The following is a 17,303-nucleotide window of genomic DNA, read 5'->3' as shown; positions in this document are numbered from 1 at the left end:
ATAGCCACCCTGCGGGCCGTTCGAAATTTTGCCTTTATTGCCAAAGGGGTCTGTTCACTGATCCGGAGAAAAAACTGAGTATGGGTCGAACCACTGAATCGGATCAGATTTTCGATCTTGATGACCTCCATACTATATTTATGATCCTACGAAAGAATCGTATCCATAATTATGCCCTATAGCAACCCTGCGGGCCGTTCGAAATTTTGCCAGTATTGCCAAAGGGGTATGTTCAATGATCCGGTGAAAAAACTGAGTATGGGTCGAACCACTGAATCAGATCAGAAATTCGGTCTTGATGACCTCCATACAATATTTTATGATCCTACGAAATAATCGTATCCATAATTATGCCCTATGGCCACCCCGCGGCCCGTTCGAAACTTTGCCAGTATTGCCAAAAGGGTATGTTCACTGATCCGGAGAAAAAACTGAGTATGGGTCGAACCACTGAATCGGATCAGAAATTCGGTCTTGGTGACCTCTATGCAATATTTTATGATCCTACGAAAGAATCGGATCCACAATTATGCCCTGTAGCCACCCCGCGGCCCTTTCAAAATTTTGCCAGTATTGCCATAGGGGTATGTTCACTGATCCGGAGAAAAAACTGAGTATGGGTAGAACCACGGAATCGGATCAGAAATTCGGTCTTGGTGACCTCTATACATTATTTTATGATCCTACGAAAGAATCGGATCCACAATTATGCCCTATAGCCACCCCGCGGCCCGTTCGAAATTTTGCCAGTATTGCCAAAGGGGTATGTTCACTGATCCGGAGAAAAAACTGAGTATGGGTCGAACCACTGAATCGGAACAGATTTTCGATCTTGATGACCTCCATACAATATTTTATGATCCTACAAAAGAATCGTATCCATAATTATGCCCTATAGCCACCCTGCGGGCCGTTCGAAATTTTGCCAGTATTGCCATACGGGTATGTTCGCTGATCCGGAGAAAAAACTGAGTATGGGTCGAACCACGGAATCGGATCAGAAATTCGGTCTTGGTGACCTCTATACAATATTTTATGATCCTACGAAAGAATCGGATCCACAATTATGCTATGTAGCCACCCCGCGGCCCTTTCAAAATTTTGCCAGTATTGCCATTGGGGAATGTTCACTGATCCGGAGAAAAAACTGAGTATGTGTCGAACCACTGAATCGGATCAGATTTTCGATCTTGATGACCTCTATACAATATTTTATGGTCCTACGAAAGAATTGGATCCATAATTATGCCCTATAGCAACCCCCCTGGCCGTTCGAATTTTTGCCAGTATTGCCAAAGGGGTATGTTCACTGATCCGGTGAAAAAACTGAGTATGGGTCGAACCACTGAATCAGATCAGAAATACGATCTTGATGACCTCCATACAAAATTTTATGATCCTACGAAAGAATCGTATCTATAATTATGCCCTATAGCCACCCTGCGGGCCGTTCGAAAATTTGCCAGTATTGCCAAAGGGGTATGTTCACTGATCCGGAGAAAAAACTGAGTATGGGTCGAACCACTGAATCGGAACAGATTTTCGATCTTGATGACCTCCATACAATATTTTATGATCCTACCAAAGAATCGTATCCATAATTATGCCCTATAGCCACCCCGCGGGCCGTTCGAAATTTTGCACGTATTGCCAAAGGGGTATAATCTCTGATCCGAAGAAAAAACTGAGTATGGGTCGAACACTGAATCGGATCAGAAATTCGGTCTTGGTGACCTCTATACAATATTTTATGATCCTACAAAAGAATCGGATCCACAATTATGCCCTATAGCCACCCCGCGGCCCGTTCGAAATTTTGCCAGTATTGCCAAAGGGGTATGTTCACTGATCCGGAGAAAAAACTGAGTATGTGTCGAACCACTGAATCGGAACAGATTTTCGATCTTGATGACCTCCATACAATATTTTATGGTCCTACGAAACAATCGTATCCATAATTATGCCCTATAGCCACCCTGCGGGCCGTTCGAAATTTTGCCAGTATTGCCAAAGTGGTATGTTCACTGATCCGGAGAAAAAACTGAGTATGGGTCGAACCACTGAATCGGATCAGATTTTCGATCTTGATGACTTCCATACTATATTTATGATCCTACGATAGAATCGTATCCATAATTATGCCCTATAGCCACCCTGCGGGCCGTTCGAATTTTTTCCAGTATTGCCAAAGGGGTATGTTCACTGATCCGGTGAAAAAACTGAGTATGGGTCGAACCACTGAATTAGATCAGAAATTCGGTCTTGATGACCTCCATACAATATTTTATGATCCTACGAAATAATCGTATCCATAATTATGCCCTATGGCCACCCTGCGGGCCGTTCGAAATTTTGCCAGTGTTGCCAAAGGGGTATGTTCACTGATCCGGAGAAAAAACTGAGTATGGGTCGAACCACTGAATCGGATCAGATTTTCGATCTTGATGACCTCTATACAATATTTTATGATCCTACGAAAGAATTGGATCCATAATTATGCCATATAGCAACCCCCCGGGCCGTTCGAATTTTTGCCAGTATTGCCAAAGGGGTATGTTCACTGATCCGGTGAAAAAACTGAGTATGGGTCGAACCACTGAATCAGATCAGAAATTAGGTCTTAATGACCTCCATACAATATTTTATGATCCTACGAAATAATCGTATCCATAATTATGCCCTATGGCCACCCTGCGGGCCGTTCGAAATTTTGCCAGTGTTGCCAAAGGGGTATGTTCACTGATCCGGAGACAAAACTGAGTATGGGTCGAACCACTGAATCGGATCAGATTTTCGATCTTGATGACCTCTATACAATATTTTATGATCCTACGAAAGAATTGGATCCATAATTATGCCCTATAGCAACCCCCCGGGCCGTTCGAAATTTTGCCAGTATTGCCAAAGGGGTATGTTCACTGATCCGGAGAAAAAACTGAGTATGGGTCGAACCATTGAATCGGATCAGATTTTCGATCTAGATGACCTCCATACTATATTTATGATCCTACGATAGAATCGTATCCATAATTATGCCCAATAGCCACCCTGCGGGCCGTTCGAAATTTTGCCAGTATTGCCAAAGGGGTATGTTCAATGATCCGGAGAAAAAAACTGATTATGGGTCGAACCACTGAATCGGATCAGAAATTCGGTCTTGGTGACCTCCATACAATATTTTATGATCCTACGAAATAATCGTATCCATAATTATGCCCTATGGCCACCCTGCGGGCCGTTCGAAATTTTGCCTGTGTTGCCAAAGGGGTATGTTCACTGATCCGGAGAAAAAACTGAGTATGGGTCGAACCACTGAATCGGATCAGATTTTCGATCTTGATGACCTCTATACAATATTTTATGGTCCTACGAAAGAATTGGATCCATAATTATGCCCTATAGCAACCCCCCGGGCCGTTCGAATTTTTGCCAGTATTGCCAAAGGGGTATGTTCACTGATCCGGTGAAAAAACTGAGTATGGGTCGAACCACTGAATCAGATCAGAAATACGATCTTGATGACCTCCATACAATATTTTATGATCCTACGAAAGAATCGTATCTATAATTATGCCCTATAGCCACCCTGCGGGCCGTTCGAAAATTTGCCTGTATTGCCAAAGGTGTATGTTCACTGATCCGGAGAAAAAACTGAGTATGGGTCGAACCACTGAATCGGAACAGTTTTTCGATCTTGATGACCTCCATACAATATTTTATGATCCTACCAAAGAATCGTATCCATAATTATGCCCTATAGCCACCCCGCGGGCCGTTCGAAATTTTTCACGTATTGCCAAAGGGGTATAATCTCTGATCCGAAGAAAAAACTGAGTATGGGTCGAACACTGAATCGGATCAGAAATTCGGTCTTGGTGACCTCTATACAATATTTTATGATCCTACGAAAGAATCGGATCCACAATTATGCCCTATAGCCACCCCGCGGCCCGTTCGAAATTTTGCCAGTATTGCCAAAGGGGTATGTTCACTGATCCGGAGAAAAAACTGAGTATGTGTCGAACCACTGAATCGGAACAGATTTTCGATCTTGATAACCTCCATACAATATTTTATGGTCCTACGAAACAATCGTATCCATAATTATGCCCTATAGCCACCCTGCGGGCCGTTCGAAATTTTGCCAGTATTGCCAAAGTGGTATGTTCACTGATCCGGAGAAAAAACTGAGTATGGGTCGAACCACTGAATCGGATCAGATTTTCGATCTTGATGACCTCCATACAATATTTATGATCCTACGATAGAATCGTATCCATAATTATGCCCTATAGCCACCATGCGGGCCGTTCGAATTTTTTCCAGTATTGCCAAAGGGGTATGTTCACTGATCCGGTGAAAAAACTGAGTATGGGTCGAACCACTGAATCAGATCAGAAATTCGGTCTTGATGACCTCCATAAAATATTTTATGATCCTACGAAATAATCGTATCCATAATTATGCCCTATGGCCACCCTGCGGGCCGTTCGAAATTTTGCCAGTGTTGCCAAAGAGGTATGTTCACTGATCCGGAGAAAAAACTGAGTATGGGTCGATCCACTGAATCGGATCAGATTTTCGATCTTGATGACCTCTATACAATATTTTATGATCCTACGAAAGAATTGGATCCATAATTATGCCATATAGCAACCCCCCGGGCCGTTCGAATTTTTGCCAGTATTGCCAAAGGGGTATGTTCACTGATCCGGTGAAAAAACTGAGTATGGGTCGAACCACTGAATCAGATCAGAAATACGATCTTGATGACCTCCATACAATATTTTATGATCATACGAAAGAATCGTATCTATAATTATGCCCAATAGCCACCCTGCGGGCCGTTCGAAATTTTGCCAGTATTGCCAAAGGGGTATGTTCACTGATCCGGAGAAAAAACTGATTATGGGTCGAACCACTGAATCGGATCAGAAATTCGGTCTTGGTGACCTCTATACAATATTTTATGATCCTACGAAAGAATCTGATCCACAATTATGCCCTATAGCCACCCCGCGGACCGTTCGAAATTTTGCCAGTATTGCCAAAGGGGTATGTTCACTGATCCGGAGAAAAAACTGAGTATGGGTCGAACCACTGAATCGGAACAGATTTTTTATCTTGATGACCTCCATACAATATTTTATGGTCCTACGAAAGAATCGTATCCATAATTATGCCATATAGCCACCTCGCGGGCCGTTCGAAATTTTGCCTGTATTGCCAAAGGGGTATGTTCACTGATCCGGAGAAAAAACTGAGTATGGGTCGAACCACTGAATCGGATCAGATTTTCGATCTTGATGACCTCCATGCAATATTTTATGATCCTACGAAAGAATCGTATCTGTAATTATGCCCTATAGCCACACTGGGGGCCGTTCGAAATTTTGCCAGTATTGCCAAAGGGGTATGTTCACTGATCCGGTGAAAAAACTGAGTATGGGTCGAACAACTGAATCGGATCAGATATTCGGTCTTGGTGACCTCTATACAATATTTTATGATCCTACGAAAGAATCGGATCCATAATTATGCCCTATAGCCACCCCGCGGGCCGTTCGAAATTTTTCACGTATTGCCAAAGGGGTATAATCTCTGATCCGAAGAAAAAACTGAGTATGGGTCGAACACTGAATCGGATCAGAAATTCGGTCTTGGTGACCTCTATACAATATTTTATGATCCTACGAAAGAATCGGATCCACAATTATGCCCTATAGCCACCCCGCGGCCCGTTCGAAATTTTGCCAGTATTGCCAAAGGGGTATGTTCACTGATCCGGAGAAAAAACTGAGTATGTGTCGAACCACTGAATCGGAACAGATTTTCGATCTTGATGACCTCCATACAATATTTTATGGTCCTACGAAACAATCGTATCCATAATTATGCCCTATAGCCACCCTGCGGGCCGTTCGAAATTTTGCCAGTATTGCCAAAGTGGTATGTTCACTGATCCGGAGAAAAAACTGAGTATGGGTCGAACCACTGAATCGGATCAGATTTTCGATCTTGATGACCTCCATACTATATTTATGATCCTACGATAGAATCGTATCCATAATTATGCCCTATAGCCACCATGCGGGCCGTTCGAATTTTTTCCAGTATTGCCAAAGGGGTATGTTCACTGATCCGGTGAAAAAACTGAGTATGTGTCGAACCACTGAATCAGATCAGAAATTCGGTCTTGATGACCTCCATACAATATTTTATGATCCTACGAAATAATCGTATCCATAATTATGCCCTATGGCCACCCTGCGGGCCGTTCGAAATTTTGCCAGTGTTGCCAAAGGGGTATGTTCACTGATCCGGAGAAAAAACTGAGTATGGGTCGAACCACTGAATCGGATCAGATTTTCGATCTTGATGACCTCTATACAATATTTTATGATCCTACGAAAGAATTGGATCCATAATTATGCCATATAGCAACCCCCCGGGCCGTTCGAATTTTTGCCAGTATTGCCAAAGGGGTATGTTCACTGATCCGGTGAAAAAACTGAGTATGGGTCGAACCACTGAATAAGATCAGAAATACGATCTTGATGACCTCCATACAATATTTTATGATCATACGAAAGAATCGTATCTATAATTATGCCCAATAGCCACCCTGCGGGCCGTTCGAAATTTTGCCAGTATTGCCAAAGGGGTATGTTCACTGATCCGGAGAAAAAACTGATTATGGGTCGAACCACTGAATCGGATCAGAAATTCGGTCTTGGTGACCTCTATACAATATTTTATGATCCTACGAAAGAATCTGATCCACAATTATGCCCTATAGCCACCCCGCGGACCGTTCGAAATTTTGCCAGTATTGCCAAAGGGGTATGTTCACTGATCCGGAGAAAAAACTGAGTATGGGTCGAACCACTGAATCGGAACAGATTTTCGATCTTGATGACCTCTATACCATATTTTATGATCCTACGAAAGAATTGGATCCATAATTATGCCATATAGCAACCCCCCGGGCCGTTCGAATTTTTGCCAGTATTGCCAAAGGGGTATGTTCACTGATCCGGTGAAAAAATTGAGTATGGGTCGAACCACTGAATCGGATCAGATTTTCGATCTTGATGACCTCCATGCAATATTTTATGATCCTACGAAAGAATCGTATCTGTAATTATGCCCTATAGCCACACTGGGGGCCGTTCGAAATTTTGCCAGTATTGCCAAAGGGGTATGTTCACTGATCCGGTGAAAAAACTGAGTATGGGTCGAACAACTGAATCGGATCAGATATTCGGTCTTGGTGACCGCTATACAATATTTTATGATCCTACGAAAGAATCGGATCCATAATTATGCCCTATAGCCACCCCGCGGGCCGTTCGAAATTTTTCACGTATTGCCAAAGGGGTATAATCTCTGATCCGAAGAAAAAACTGAGTATGGGTCGAACACTGAATCGGATCAGAAATTCGGTCTTGGTGACCTCTATACAATATTTTATGATCCTACGAAAGAATCGGATCCACAATTATGCCCTATAGCCACCCCGCGGCCCGTTCGAAATTTTGCCAGTATTGCCAAAGGGGTATGTTCACTGATCCGGAGAAAAAACTGAGTATGTGTCGAACCACTGAATCGGAACAGATTTTCGATCTTGATGACCTCCATACAATATTTTATGGTCCTACGAAACAATCGTATCCATAATTATGCCCTATAGCCACCCTGCGGGCCGTTCGAAATTTTGCCAGTATTGCCAAAGTGGTATGTTCACTGATCCGGAGAAAAAACTGAGTATGGGTCGAACCACTGAATCGGATCAGATTTTCGATCTTGATGACCTCCATACTATATTTATGATCCTACGATAGAATCGTATCTATAATTATGCCCTATAGCCACCCTGCGGGCCGTTCGAATTTTTTCCAGTATTGCCAAAGGGGTATGTTCACTGATCCGGTGAAAAAACTGAGTATGGGTCGAACCACTGAATCAGATCAGAAATTCGGTCTTGATGACCTCCATACAATATTTTATGATCCTACGAAATAATCGTGTCCATAATTATGCCCTATGGCCACCCTGCGGGCCGTTCGAAATTTTGCCAGTGTTGCCAAAGGGGTATGTTCACTGATCCGGAGAAAAAACTGAGTATGGGTCGAACCACTGAATCGGATCAGATTTTCGATCTTGATGACCTCTATACAATATTTTATGATCCTACGAAAGAATTGGATCCATAATTATGCCATATAGCAACCCCCCGGGCCGTTCGAATTTTTGCCAGTATTGCCAAAGGGGTATGTTCACTGATCCGGTGAAAAAACTGAGTATGGGTCGAACCACTGAATCAGATCAGAAATTCGGTCTTGATGACCTCCATACAATATTTTATGATCCTACGAAATAATCGTATCCATAATTATGCCCTATGGCCACCCTGCGGGCCGTTCGAAATTTTGCTTGTATTGCCAAAGGGGTATGTTCACTGATCCGGAGAAAAAACTGAATATGGGTCGAACCACTGAATCGGATCAGATTTTCGATCTTGATGACCTCTATACAATATTTTATGATCTTACGAAAGAATTGGATCCATAATTATGCCCTATAGCAACCCCCCGGGCCGTTCGAAATTTTGCCAGTATTGCCAAAGGGGTATGTTCACTGATCCGGAGAAAAAACTGAGTATGGGTCGAACCATTAAATCGGATCAGATTTTCGATCTTGATGACCTCCATACTATATTTATGATCCTACGATAGTATCGTATCCATAATTATGCCCAATAGCCACCCTGCGGGCCGTTCGAAATTTTGCCAGTATTGCCAAAGGGGTATGTTCACTGATCCGGAGAAAAAAACTGATTATGGGTCGAACCACTGAATCGGATCAGAAATTCGGTCTTGGTGACCTCCATACAATATTTTATGATCCTACGAAATAATCGTATCCATAATTATGCCCTATGGCCACCCTGCGGGCCGTTCGAAATTTTGCCAGTGTTGCCAAAGGGGTATGTTCACTGATCCGGAGAAAAAACTGAGTATGGGTCGAACCACTGAATCGGATCAGATTTTCGATCTTGATGACCTCTATACAATATTTTATGGTCCTACGAAAGAATTGGATCCATAATTATGCCCTATAGCAACCCCCCGGGCCGTTCGAATTTTTGCCAGTATTGCCAAAGGGGTATGTTCACTGATCCGGTGAAAAAACTGAGTATGGGTCGAACCACTGAATCAGATCAGAAATACGATCTTGATGACCTCCATACAATATTTTATGATCCTACGAAAGAATCGTATCTATAATTATGCCCTATAGCCACCCTGCGGGCCGTTCGAAAATTTGCCAGTATTGCCAAAGGGGTATGTTCACTGATCCGGAGAAAAAACTGAGTATGGGTCGAACCACTGAATCGGAACAGATTTTCGATCTTGATGACCTCCATACAATATTTTATGATCCAACCAAAGAATCGTATCCATAATTTTTTCCCTATAGCCACCCCGCGGGCCGTTCGAAATTTTACACGTATTGCCAAAGGGGTATAATCTCTGATCCGAAGAAAAAACTGAGTATGGGTCGAACACTGAATCGGATCAGAAATTCGGTCTTGGTGACATCTATACAATATTTTATGATCCTACGAAAGAATCGGATCCACAATTATGCCCTATAGCCACCCCGCGGCCCGTTCGAAATTTTGCCAGTATTGCCAAAGGGGTATGTTCACTGATCCGGAGAAAAAACTGAGTATGTGTCGAACCACTGAATCGGAACAGATTTTCGATCTTGATGACCTCCATACAATATTTTATGGTCCTACGAAACAATCGTATCCATAATTATGCCCTATAGCCACCCTGCGGGCCGTTCGAAATTTTGCCAGTATTGCCAAAGTGGTATGTTCACTGATCCGGAGAAAAAACTGAGTATGGGTCGAACCACTGAATCGGATCAGATTTTCGATCTTGTGACCTCCATACTATATTTATGATCCTACGATGGAATCGTATCCATAATTATGCCCTATAGCCACCATGCGGGCCGTTCGAATTTTTTCCTGTATTGCCAAAGGGGTATGTTCACTGATCCGGTGAAAAAACTGAGTATGGGTCGAACCACTTAATCAGATCAGAAATTCGGTCTTGATGACCTCCATACAATATTTTATGATCCTACGAAATAATCGTATCCATAATTATGCCCTATGGCCACCCTGCGGGCCGTTCGAAATTTTGCCAGTGTTGCCAAAGGGGTATGTTCGCTGATCCGGAGAAAAAACTGAGTATGGGTCGAACCACTGAATCAGATCAGAAATACGATCTTGATGACCTCCATACAATATTTTATGATCATACGAAAGAATCGTATCTATAATTATGCCCAATAGCCACCCTGCGGGCCGTTCGAAATTTTGCCTGTATTGCCAAAGGGGTATGTTCACTGATCCGGAGAAAAAACTGATTATGGGTCGAACCACTGAATCGGATCAGAAATTCGGTCTTGGTGACCTCTATACAATATTTTATGATCCTACGAAAGAATCTGATCCACAATTATGCCCTATAGCCACCCCGCGGACCGTTCGAAATTTTGCCAGTATTGCCAAAGGGGTATGTTCACTGATCCGGAGAAAAAACTGAGTATGGGTCGAACCACTGAATCGGAACAGATTTTTTATCTTGATGACCTCCATACAATATTTTATGGTCCTACGAAAGAATCGTATCCATAATTATGCCATATAGCCACCTCGCGGGCCGTTCGAAATTTTGCCAGTATTGCCAAAGGGGTATGTTGACTGATCAGGAAAAAAAACTGAGTATGGATCGAACCACTGAATAGGATCAGAAATTCGGTCTTGATGACCTCCATGCAATATTTTATGATCCTACGAAAGAATCGTATCTGTAATTATGCCCTATAGCCACACTGGGGGCCGTTCGAAATTTTGCCTGTATTGCCAAAGGGGTATGTTCACTGATCCGGTGAAAAAACTGAGTATGGGTCGAACAACTGAATCGGATCAGATATTCGGTCTTGGTGACCTCTATACAATATTTTATGATCCTACGAAAGAATCGGATCCATAATTATGCCCTATAGCCACCCCGCGGGCCGTTCGAAATTTTTCACGTATTGCCAAAGGGGTATAATCTCTGATCCGAAGAAAAAACTGAGTATGGGTCAAACACTGAATCGGATCAGAAATTCGGTCTTGGTGACCTCTATACAATATTTTATGATCCTACGAAAGAATCGGATCCACAATTATGCCCTATAGCCACCCCGCGGCCTGTTCGAAATTTTGCCAGTGTTGCCAAAGGGGTATGTTCACTGATCCGGAGAAAAAACTGAGTATGTGTCGAACCACTGAATCGGAACAGATTTTCGATCTTGATGACCTCCATACAATATTTTATGGTCCTACGAAACAATCGTATCCATAATTATGCCCTATAGCCACCCTGCGGGCCGTTCGAAATTTTGCCAGTATTGCCAAAGTGGTATGTTCACTGATCCGGAGAAAAAACTGAGTATGGGTCGAACCACTGAATCGGATCAGATTTTCGATCTTGATGACCTCCATACTATATTTATGATCCTACGATAGAATCGTATCCATAATTATGCCCTATAGCCACCATGCGGGCCGTTCGAATTTTTTCCAGTATTGCCAAAGGGTTATGTTCACTGATCCGGTGAAAAAACTGAGTATGGGTCGAACCACTGAATCAGATCAGAAATTCGGTCTTGATGACCTCCATACAATATTTTATGATCCTACGAAATAATCGTATCCATAATTATGCCCTATGGCCACCCTGCGGGCCGTTCGAAATTTTGCCAGTGTTGCCAAAGGGGTATGTTCACTGATCCGGAGAAAAAACTGAGTATGGGTCGAACCACTGAATCGGATCTGATTTTCGATCTTGATGACCTCTATACAATATATTATGATCCTACGAAAGAATTGGATCCATAATTATGCCATATAGCAACCCCCCGGGCCGTTTGAATTTTTGCCAGTATTGCCAAAGGGGTATGTTCACCGATCCGGTGAAAAAACTGAGTATGGGTCGAACCACTGAATCAGATCAGAAATACGATCTTGATGACCTCCATACAATATTTTATGATCATACGAAAGAATCGTATCTATAATTATGCCCAATAGCCACCCTGCGGGCCGTTCGAAATTTTGCCAGTATTGCCAAAGGGGTATGTTCACTGATCCGGAGAAAAAACTGATTATGGGTCGAACCACTGAATCTGATCAGAAATTCGGTCATGGTGACCTCTATACAATATTTTATGATCCTACGAAAGAATCTGATCCACAATTATGCCCTATAGCCACCCCGCGGACCGTTCGAAATTTTGCCGGTATTGCCAAAGGGGTATGTTCACTGATCCGGAGAAAAAACTTAGTATGGGTCGAACCACTGAATCGGAACAGATTTTTTATCTTGATGACCTCCATACAATATTTTATGGTCCTACGAAAGAATCGTATCCATAATTATGCCATATAGCCACCTCGCGGGCCGTTCGAAATTTTGCCCGTATTGCCAAAGGGGTATGTTCACTGATCCGGTGAAAAAACTGAGTATGGATCGAACACTGAATCGGATCAGAAATTCGGTCTTGGTGACCTCTATACAATATTTTATGATCCTACGAAAGAATCGGATCCACAATTATGCCCTATAGCCACCCCGCGGCCCGTTCGAAATTTTGCCAGTATTGCCAAAGGGGTATGTTCACTGATCCGGAGAAAAAACTGAGTATGTGTCGAACCACTGAATCGGAACAGATTTTCGATCTTGATGACCTCCATACAATATTTTATGGTCCTACGAAACAATCGTATCCATAATTATGCCCTATACCCACCCTGCGGGCCGTTCGAAATTTTGCCAGTATTGCCAAAGTGGTATGTTCACTGATCCGGAGAAAAAACTGAGTATGGGTCGAACCACTGAATCGGATCAGATTTTCGATCTTGATGACCTCCATACTATATTTATGATCCTACGATAGAATCGTATCCATAATTATGCCCTATAGCCACCATGCGGGCCGTTCGACTTTTTTCCAGTATTGCCAAAGGGGTATGTTCACTGATCCGGTGAAAAAACTGAGTATGGGTCGAACCACTGAATCAGATCAGAAATTCGGTCTTGATGACCTCCATACAATATTTTATGATCCTACGAAATAATCGTATCCATAATTATGCCATATGGCCACCCTGCGGGCCGTTCGAAATTTTGCCAGTGTTGCCAAAGGGGTATGTTCACTGATCCGTAGAAAAAACTGAGTATGGGTCGAACCACTGAATCGGATCAGATTTTCGATCTTGATGACCTCTATACAATATTTTATGATCCTACGAAAGAATTGGATCCATAATTATGCCATATAGCAACCCCCCGGGCCGTTCGAATTTTTGCCAGTATTGCCAAATGGGTATGTTCACTGATCCGGTGAAAAAACTGAGTATGGGTCGAACCACTGAATCAGATCAGAAATACGATCTTGATGACCTCCATACAATATTTTATGATCATACGAAAGAATCGTATCTATAATTATGCCCAATAACCGCCCTGCGGGCCGTTCGAAATTTTGCCAGTATTGCCAAAGGGGTATGTTCACTGATCCGGAGAAAAAACTGATTATGGGTCGAACCACTGAATCGGATCAGAAATTCGGTCTTGGTGACCTCTATACAAAATTTTATGATCCTACGAAAGAATCTGATCCACAATTATGCCCTATAGCCACCCCGCGGACCGTTCGAAATTTTGCCAGTATTGCCAAAGGGGTATGTTCACTGATCCGGAGAAAAAACTGAGTATGGGTCGAACCACTGAATCGGAACAGATTTTTTATCTTGATGACATCCATACAATATTTTATGGTCCTACGAAAGAATCGTATCCATAATTATGCCATATAGCCACCTCGCGGGCCGTTCGAAATTTTGCCAGTATTGCCAAAGGGGTATGTTCACTGATCCGGAGAAAAAACTGAGTATGGGTCGAACCACTGAATCGGATCAGATTTTCGATCTTGATGACCTCCATACAATATTTTTTGATCCTACGAAAGAATCGTATCTGTAATTATGCCCTATAGCCACCCTGGGGGCCGTTCGAAATTTTGCCAGTATTGCCAAAGGGGTATGTTCACTGATCCGGTGAAAAAACTGAGTATGGGTCGAACCACTGAATCGGATCAGATATTCGGTCTTGGTGACCTCTATACAATATTTTATGATCCTACGAAAGAATCGGATCCACAATTATGCCCTATAGCCACCGCGCGGCCCGTTCGAAATTTTGCCAGTATTGCCAAAGGAGTATGTTCACTGATCCGGAGAAAAAACTGAGTATGGGTCGAACCACTGAATCGGATCAGATTTTCGATCTTGATGACCTCCATACTATATTTATGATCCTACGAAAGAATCGTATCCATAATTATGCCCTATAGCCACCCTGCGGGCCGTTCGAAATTTTGCCAGTATTGCCAAAGGGGTATGTTCACTGATCCGGAGAAAAAACTGAGTATGGGTCGAACCACTGAATCGGATCAGAAATTCGGTCTTGGTGACCTCCATACTATATTTATGATCCTACGAAAGAATCGTATCCTTAATTATGCCCTATAGCCAACCTGCGGGCCGTTCGAAATTTTGCCAATATTGCCAAAGGGGTATGTTCACTAATCCGGAGAAAAAATTGAGTATAGGTCGAACCACTGAATCGGATCAGAAATTCGGTCTTGGTGACCTCTATACAATATTTTATGATCCGACGAAAGAATCGTATCCATAATTATGTCCTATATCCAACCTGCGGGCCGTTCGAAATTTTGCCAGTATTGCCAAAGGGGTATGTTAACTGATCCGGAGAAAAAACTGAGTATGGGTCGAACCACTGAATCGGAACAGATTTTGGATCTTGATGACCTCCATACAATATTTTATGGTCCTACGAAAGAATCGTATCCATAATTATGCCCTATAGCCACCCCGCGGGCCGTTCGAAATTTTGCCCGTATTGCCAACGGGATATGTTCACTGATCCGGAGAAAAAACTGAGTATGGGTCGAACCACTGAATCGGATCAGAAATTCGGTCTTGGTGACCTCTTTACAATATTTTATAATCCTACGAAAGAATCGTATCCATAATTATGCCCTATAGCCAACCTGCGGGCCGCTCGAAATTTTGCCAGTATTGCCAAAGGGGTACGTTCACTGATCCGGAGAAAAAACTGAGTATGGGTCGAACCACTGAATCGGATCAGATTATTGATCTTGATGACCTCCATAAAATATTTTATGATCCTACGAAAGAATTGGATCCATAATTATGCCCTATAGCCAACCTGCGGGCCGTTCGAAATTTTGCCAGTATTGCCAAAGGGGTATGTTCACTGATCCGGTGAAAAAACTGAGTATGGGTCGAACCACTGAATCGGATCAGATATTCGGTCTTGGTGACCTCTATACAATATTTTATGATCCTACGAAAGAATCGGATCAACAATTATGCCCTATAGCCACCGCGCGGCCCGTTCGAAATTTTGCCACTATTGCCAAAGGGGTATGTTCACTGATCCGGAGAAAAAACTGAGTATGAGTCGAACCACTGAATCGGATCAGATTTTCGATCTTGATGACCTCCATACTATATTTATGATCCTACGAAAGAATCGTATCCATAATTATGCCCTATAGCCACCCTGCGGGCCGTTCGAAATTTTGCCAGTATTGCCTAAGGGGTATGTTCACTGATCCGGAGAAAAAACTGAGTATGGGACGAACCACTGAATTGGATCAGAAATTCGGTCTTGGTGACCTCCATACTATATTTATGATCCTACGAAAGAATCGTATCCTTAATTATGCCCTATAGCCAACCTGCGGGCCGTTCGAAATTTTGCCAGTATTGCCAAAGGGGTATGTTCACTGATCCGGAAAAAAACTGAGTATAGGTCGAACCACTGAATCGGATCAGAAATTCGGTCTTGGTGACCTCTATACAATATTTTATGACCGACGAAAGAATCGTATCCATAATTATGTCCTATATCCAACCTGCGGGCCGTTCGAAATTTTGCCAGTATTGCCAAAGGGGTATGTTAACTGATCCGGAGAAAAAACTGAGTATGGGTCGAACCACTGAATCGGAACAGATTTTTGATCTTGATGACCTCCATACAATATTTTATGGTCCTACGAAAGAATCGTATCCATAATTATGCCCTATAGCCACCCCGCGGGCCGTTCGAAATTTTGCCCGTATTGCCAATGGGATATGTTCACTGATCCGGAGAAAAAACTGAGTATGGGTCGAAGCACTGAATCGGATCAGAAATTCGGTCTTGGTGACCTCCATACTATATTTTATGATCCTACGAAAGAATCGTATCCATAATTATGCCCTATAGCCAACCTGCGGGTCCGCTCGAAATTTTGCCTGTATTGCCAAAGGGGTATGTTCACTGATCCGGAGAAAAAACTGAGTATGGGTCGAACCACTGAATCGGATCAGATTTTTGACCTTGATGACCTCCATACAATATTTTATGATCCTACGAAAGAATTGGATCCATAATTATGCCCTATAGCCACCCTGCGGGCCGTTCGAAATTTTGCCAGTATTGCGAAATGGGTATGTTCACTGATCCGGAGAAAAAACTGAGTATGGGTCGAACCACTGAATCTTATCAGAAATTCGGTCTTGATGACCTCTGTACAATATTTTATGATTCGACGAAAGAATCGTATCCATAATTATGCCCTATAGCCAACCTGCGGGCCGTTCGAAATTTTGCCAGTATTGCCAAAGGGGTATGTTCATTGATCCGAAGAAAAAACTGAGTATGGGTCGAACCACTGAATCGGATCAGAAATTCGGTCTTGGTGACCTCCATACTATATTTTATGATCCTACGAAAGAATCGTATCCATAATTATGCCCTATAGCCACCCTGCGGGCCGTTCGAAATTTTGCCAGTGTTGCCAAAGGGGTATGTTCACTGATCCGGAGAAAAAACTGAGTATGGGTCGAACCACTGAATCGGATCAGATTTTCGATCTTGATGACCTCCATACAATATTTTATGATCCTACGATAGAATCGTATCCGTAATTATGCCCTATAGCCACCCTGCGGGCCGTTCGAAATTTTGCCAGTATTGCCAAAGGGGTATGTTCACTGATCAGGTGAAAAAACTGAGTATGGGTCGAACCACTGAATCGGATCAGATATTCGGTCTTGGTGACCTCTATACAATATT

This window comes from Bidens hawaiensis, unplaced genomic scaffold, assembly GCF_021521415.1.
Source record: "Bidens hawaiensis isolate Kalapana, Puna unplaced genomic scaffold, B.hawaiensis_p1.1 tig00032812_1, whole genome shotgun sequence".
NCBI lineage: Eukaryota > Viridiplantae > Streptophyta > Magnoliopsida > Asterales > Asteraceae > Bidens > Bidens hawaiensis.
This window is presented reverse-complemented; position numbering follows the sequence as displayed.